The sequence below is a fragment of the Fukomys damarensis genome, unplaced genomic scaffold, assembly GCF_012274545.1.
Source record: "Fukomys damarensis isolate Sample0158 unplaced genomic scaffold, DMR_v1.0_HiC HiC_scaffold_32, whole genome shotgun sequence".
Lineage (NCBI taxonomy): Eukaryota > Metazoa > Chordata > Mammalia > Rodentia > Bathyergidae > Fukomys > Fukomys damarensis.
In genome coordinates this window covers 9,387,846-9,395,055 of record NW_022900944.1, presented here as the reverse complement: position 1 = coordinate 9,395,055, position 7,210 = coordinate 9,387,846, and the positions used below count along the sequence as shown (strand labels likewise).

Genomic DNA, 7,210 nt, shown 5'->3' with positions numbered 1-7,210 from the left:
CCCTGTGGGTGCGGGCTCCCGGGACTCCGGCTCCCGCTGTGAGAGCTGAACTAGGCGTCAGCCTGGGAGCCCGAGAGTCAGGTGCGGCCGGCCCGGCCCCGCCCGCCGTGAGCACCGCCCCTTTAACCCTATCCTCGCTGCAGGCAATCAGCCTTCGCGGGTTCCCCAGCAGCCAAGGCTGCTTCGCACTACGGGAGAATGAGATTGGGGTCTACGAGAGGGCTCAGCCACCGGCAGCCAGAATGCCCGCGCTCCTTGGCTGTGCGCCTCCGCGCCCTCTGTTCTGGGTGCTTCAGCTTCCCGGAGTGGACCACTCCCCGACCCACCGGCCACTGTGACCCCCGCGCCTCTCTGGACATAAAGCTTTTGTCTCCAGCTCCAGTACTAGTACTGGGAAGGATCTGGGTAATCTGGGCGTGCGAGAGAAAGTGACGTCCTTTTATGGCAGTGGTAGCAAGGTTCACTCTAAATATAGGAACACAGGAGATGGGTGAGCGTCACCTCGCCTGCCATACAGGGGTCTGCAGAGCTAAGGTGGGGAAGAAATCAAACATTACATAGAAAGCTGCTGGCATTGTGCAAAGGGGGGCCATCAGAAGATGGGAGGTGATGTTGGCCCTATGGTTTCTTTGTTCCACGTGCACCTAAAACTCATGCACGTGTGTGCACACGCAGATGTCTGCACAGACACTCGCGCATTTATTTTTCAACCCATGTTCACCTCCTATGTCAGGTCTCTCCCGGATCCTGAGAGACAGCAGGGAATGAGTTAAAGAAGGCCTTGGTGGGTCCCCTTTCTATGGGAGTGACAAGCCATAAACCAGGGAGGAAAAATAATTTCAGATGCTGACAAATGCTGGGAGTAACATAACAGAGGGATGTGACTGCAAGTGACCAGATTTGTAGATAGGTTGTCAAGGAAGATTATCCAGGAGGCAACGTGTGCAGACACTTGAAACCTGAGTTGGGGCCATCCTTGAGAAGGTCTTGGGGAGCTTAGTCAGTATGAGGCTGCAGGAAGCCGTAGAGCTCCAGGAACAGCAAACAGGTCCCTGGTGAGGCTGGAGCAGGGGGAGGGGGAGGTTGGCCACTGTATGTGCAGGGCCCAGGTCACACATGGCCACATAGTGCATTAGTGTCCTGTGTCATTACTACAAACTTGGTGGCTTAGAATTAACAGAAGTGTATTCACAGTTCAGGGGACCAGCTATTTGCAATCAGTCCCACAGAGCCCAAATCAGGGTGCCCTCGGGAGGCCCTAGGGGAGAATCCTCCAGCTTCTGTTAGTGGCTGTTGGCTTTCTCACCAACCCTGTCTCCAAGGTCATATTGCCCTTTTGCTTCTGTATGTGTAAAATCTGTGTGGATAAGCCTATTTTACAAGGTCTTCGTGGTCAGATTAGGGTCATCCAGAGTGGTCCCCTAATTTATCCACTTTATTTCATCTGCAAAGACTCTTTCTTTATAAGGTAAAACGTGAAAGTTCCAAGGATCAGGATATGGAATGTCTTTAGGAGGTCATTACTCAGCCTACCACAACGATGGAGTGGTTGACATTTATTTTAAGACCTGGAGGGTTTGAAGCAGGTGACAAGATCTGGGGACTGTGGAAATATCTCTTGTGGGTGCTGACTTAATCCTTTCCCCCTAAATGGATGTTTGGCCCTGCCTCCCCAGTGCACCTGAGGTCCTTCTCTGCCCTTCCCTACTTTACCTGCTGCACATGCTCTAGAAATGAGAAGTACTTTCTGGAAGTTACAAAAGTGTTACCCAGAGACCAGCTCTTCTGTGGACCAGTCCCAGAAGAAGAAAGCTAGGGTGAGTCCTTCATTTTATTATGACACAGAAAACAATGAGGTGATTGTTTCTGAAGCAGATTCTAAAACAGTAGGATGTTTTTGTTTTGCTTTTGGTTTGGATTTTGTTTTTTTGGTTCATCCCACTTTCATTCCTTTCAAATGGCAGCAAGCAAGATTGAATCGCTGCAGTTTTTAATACTCTGACATTTTCTTCAAACCAACTTCATTCGCCCCCATCAGAAGAAGTAGGATGGAATCTGTCCTGGACTGGAAGCAGCTGCCCACCCAATCTCCACTGGCACCACAAGGGCCTTGAATTCCTATGATGGGTGACAGAGACAGAGTCATACTGGGGAGGAGGAGTCAGCCTGCCAACACCAAGCCTCATGTTCCTTCCCCAGGGTCTGAGGAGACTCTCTCCCCCCAGGGCACCTGTTGCACATTTGCAAAGGGTGCTCTGTGTTCAAAGCCCTCATGTGCCCTGGGCCAGGGCATGCTGGAGAGGCAGTGGGGATTCCAGCACTGAGCTGATATTTAGTGGGTGGCACAGGTGCAGCAGGACCTGGGGACAGACCTATAAGCCATGTGATGAGCGAAACGTCAGTGTGAGGCAGGAAACAGAGAAATAGACCACCATCAACTGTGATGTTCATGTTATCCCAGAAAAAGAGCAGGATGCCAAAGGAGAGGGTAATCCTGAGAATTGCAGAGAATCACCAGGATACCCTGGTCAAGTAAAGTCTAAATACTTAAGCAGGCACCTATAGGATAAATAAAAATCAGACAGAAGAGCATCCTAGGCAGAGAAAACTGCCATATATGCAAAGGCCTTGAGATGCAAAAGAGTGAGGTCTTCGAGAAAAGACAGAAGACTCTGGGGAAGACAGAGAGATGAGGTTCAAGGAGGAGCCAAAAGCCAGATCACCTGGTCTTAACCTCTGGTGAAGGAGTTTTATTATTAAATAAATAAAGTAAGTAAGAGCCTGAGAGGGAGAAGAAAGAAAAAAAAAAGAGGCCACTGAAAAATATTTTATTATATTTGATTTATAATTTTAAGAAAAAATTTTTTAAAAAGAAAGAAATTCACACAAAGGTTCCTGTGGGCTTCATCTTAATGGCTTCCAGAAGCAAACTCTGCAAAGGTAGTGGTTATAATCATCAAATACTGGCTGAGTACTTTCCAGATTACCCCATGCCCAATGCTGCAGGGCTGGTTAGTTCTGATTTCTTCATTTTTGATTGAATGACTCATTCATTGCTGATTTTTTTCATTAGTTGATTTCATTGCACATCACACACACGCACCTCTCAAAACCTGTACCTTGCTCTGTAGTGAATCATGTTTAAGTGCTTGGCATAGCCAAGACTAGCCTATGTTTTCTTTTTCTTTCTGCTTTTTTTTTTTTAAGAAAGCATCTCTCTATGTAGTCTCTCTATGTAGTATATAGAGAGACCTTATCTCAAATATGCAGGGCATAAGCAAAAAGTTAAGCTCACTTACTCTTAATGTTGGTGACAACTAAAATGGACTTTTAGGACAATTTGATGGTATCTCTAAAAAATAATTAAAAATGAACATAACTTATGTATTTATTTATTTTTGAGACAGGGTCTCACTATGTCGTCGAGACTGACCTGGAACTCACTATGTAGCCCAGGCTGGTCTCGAACTCACAGCTATCCTCCTGCCTCAGCATCCCAAGTGCTGGGATTACAGGCATGCACCACCATGCCTGGCTAAAAATGAACATAACTTTCAATGTTGCTCTGCTTTGAAGATTATATCCAACAGAAAATCGCACTTATCTGTGCAAAGCTGTGTAAATAAGAATTTTTACATAAATTGGACATAGTAGTACATGTCTATAATCCTAGCACCCTGGGAGGCTGAGGCAGTAAGATCACAAATTTGAGCTCAGCCAGGATAATTTAGTGACTTAGCAAGACCCTGAATCTAAATAAACAAATAATGAATGGGCTGGGGATGTAGCTTGGTTCAAAGGCCCTGATTTCAATCCCCAACATCACACACAGACACACACACATATCCCCAAAAATGTTTACCCAAACCAGCATGCTAATGCACACCTGTAATCTCAACTATTAGGGAGGCTGAGGCAGGAGGATCCCAAGTTTGAGACCAGTCAGGCCAATTTAACAGACTTATCTCAAAATGTAATAAATGGGCTGGGGATGTACCTCACTGGCAGAATGCTTGCCAACATGTGTGAGGCCCTCAGTCCCATCCCCACTACCACTGCAAAAAGGAAAAATAGTGCTTACATGATATTACCTAGGATGAGGAATTACTGGAAACCATGATGGAATGGATAAAGCAGTATGCAAGAGCCCTCTATGGACCATGTAAGAAAGGAGACTAGTGTCTATATACTGTTAGGGAGGTATTTCTAAGAAATGTTAAATTAAAGGGTCAAATTTTAATATATACAGTATAATTCCATTTTTGATAGAAACAAATTAAAAAATGCACAGAACACATAAAGTGTCTTTCTACATACATGTATAACAGTGGGGAGAGAGGTCAGATATAAGGCCGGGCATGGTGGTGCTGTGAGCCCAGCATTCAGGAGATTGAGACAGGAAGATCTCACAAGTTCCAAGTCAAAAACTGAAGAAAGAATAGGTCCAGGCAAGTGTGAAAAGTAATGAGGTTTTATATTTATTAAAAGTATGAAAAGAAACATGCTCTGCAGAGCCAGTCTGTGTCCATTAAAAGTTAAAAAAAAAAAGGACCAGAATGAGAGGAGGCCACTGTGAAAGAACAAACATAGTGACCAAGAGCTCGGTGATAGCCATCTTTGTATCTTCCACTCCTGGGGCTGACGTCACATCTAGGCCGTCCTATAAGAAACCGCTTGGGTTCTGTGAGAAAATTGAAGCTAGCACTCTGATTTCTTAGGCAGGGCTTTGGAAACTGCTCTGCCCATGTGTCCTGGAACTGTCTGATCAAAAGGTGTTGCCTACTTCCCCAGCCAGTTTAATACGCGCTAACCTCCTCTCTCACTTCTAGAGAATTAGGGAACCTCATGGTCACTTATAAAAGTCCTTGAACTCTGTAAGTGTGTGAGCAGTGTCCATGGCCTTGTGGCCTACTGCATTACCTCTAGCTTTGCTGCCTCTCTGTGCTTCTAAAACATTCCATTCTATGAGCTACTTTTTATTTGGACACACATCCTTTGTCATTTCGAACACCCAGGTTTATGTGATTCTCCTGCCTCAGCTTCCTCAGTAGTGGGACTGCAGATGCTTGCCACCGCCCGTAGCTCTTTGTCACTTTTATGTGGTGCTGTTGTCTCCTACTCTGTCTCTCCCACTCTCATAAGGCTATGTAGCTCCCACCCAAATCACAAGTCACCCCTGAAATGTCTTGTGTGCTCTACCCCAACCCGAGGTAATGCCTGTCTCCTTTTGTCACTGCTGTGACATTTTACAGAATGTCATATAAATAGACTCTTGTGTAGTTGTGGCTGGCTGGTAATGTCCCCAGCTGAACCCCCAGAACTTGTGAATATTACCTTTTTTGGGAAAAGGGACCCTGCACATTTTACTAAGGGTTGTGAGGTGAGGAGATGAGCCTGGATTATCTACACAAGCCCTAAATGGACTCCCAAGTGTCCTGGTTAGAAGGAATCTGAGGGAGACTTGATGACCATACAGAAGGCATTGTGGTCACAGAAAGAGGAATGAGGTGATCCAGTCAAGAACTAAGGAATGCCAGCAGCCACTGGAGGGGAAGAGCCAAAGAACTGCCCCCCTTTTGTCTGTTTTGTCTGGTGGTGAACACAGGGCCTCGAATGCTAAGCAGTGTTCTGCCACAGCACCCCAGATGCAAGCAAAGGATGGTCCTTCTCGAAACCTCGAGAAGCAGCCAGCCCTGCTGACCTGTCTGTTTAGCCTATTAATACTCATTGAGGTCTCAGAAACTGTAATAGGAAAAAATGGTACTGTTTGCAGCCACCAAGTTTGTGGTAATTTGTTAAAGCAGTGAAAAGAAACCAATATAGTACCATTTTGTATAAAGCTAAAAGACTTGGCAATCCATCTACATTGTTGAGCCTATCAATAGTTTCTTTTATTGCTGAATGTATTCTATTGTATCGATATGGCATAATTTCTTATGTATTTACTAGCCGATGGACATTTGGGTTCTTTCCAGGATTTCGCTGTTAGGAATAACATTTCTATGAACATTGAGGCCACGTTTGTGTGTGCATGTGTGTGTGTTTTTATTTTATTTTATTTGCACCTCAGGCCTGGAGGATGACACTATGGTCTTAAACTCAGCAGCTGCTGGGGCAGAAGGTCACAAAAGGGATTAAGGAAGCCCTGGGGAGGTTTCTGGAGCACGAGAGCTATCTGCTGGTATTTAGTGGTGACTCGAGTTTGGGACAGCCAGAAATGCTGATTCTGCAAGCAACAGTAGGAAACAGTATTCATGTAAGGTCTCTAGTTTCAACACTGGTAATAAAACCAAATGTTTTAGGGTTTTGTTTTGTTTTTTTTAATTTTGTTTTTCAAAACAAAATCTTACTGTGTATTCCAGGCTGGCCTTGAATTTATGGCAATCCTCCTGCCTCAGCCTCATGAGTGCTGGGACTACAAGGGTGCACCAATACACCCAGGTGCAGGCAAATTTTTTGAGGTGAACATGTGTTTTCATTTCTTTCGAGCAATACTTAGAATTGTTGGTCACATAGTATTTGTAACCTTTAACACATTGCAAAACTGTCTTTTTCTGCAGTACTTGGGATTGATCTCAGGGCCTTCATACTGAGCTGCATCTCCAGCGCTCTTTATTTTTTATTTTTATTTATTCTTTTTTTTTTCAGTGCCAGGGGTTGAACTCATGACCTTGCTCTTGCCAGGCAGGCATGGTGCCACTGAACTACATCCCTACCCCTTCTTTATTTTTTATTTTTGAGGCAGGGTCTCACTAAGTCACTAAATTGCTCAGACTGGTTTTGAAGTAGGCTATCCTCCTGCCTCAGCCTCCCAGGCACGTACCACCACATCCAGCTGCAAAACATTTGCCAAAGTTGGCCTGTCATATTTGCGTGCCATCAGCACAGCAGGGGGAGACTTGAGTAGCCCCACCCCCTTGCTGACATTTGGCACCCCAGGGAGTTTCATGCTCTACCACTAAACAATACTCCCAGCCCCACCATTCTAATAGGTGTGCATAGAGTCTCATTCTGGTTTAAAGTTCATTTTCACAATAACTAAAGATGTGAGGCATCTTTTCATGGGTTCATTTACCATTCATTTATCTTCTTTGGTGAACTGTCTGTTTAAAAATTAGGTTGAGGGCTGGGGATTTGGCTCAATGGTTCCACTGCCTGCCTTGCAAGCACAAAGGCTCGAGTTCGAGCCACCAAAAAAAAAAAAAAAAAA

At 45.1% G+C, this 7,210-nt stretch overlaps 1 protein-coding gene across 4 annotated transcripts in view; it reads right to left on the bottom strand.

Moving 5' to 3' along the window:
• Pllp (plasmolipin) overlaps positions 1-320 on the bottom strand; it is a 37,593-nt gene extending 37,273 nt beyond the window's left edge. For 3 of the 4 annotated variants that reach the window (XM_019209735.2, XM_019209736.2, XM_010638907.3), the window contains exon 1: positions 3-96. The gene's annotated coding sequence lies outside the window, so the exon portion shown is untranslated. Of the gene's footprint in view, positions 1-2 lie in introns of all 4 variants that reach the window. The other variant, XM_033757977.1, reaches the window with a different exon arrangement.
• Between the last annotated feature and the right edge of the window lie 6,890 nt (positions 321-7,210).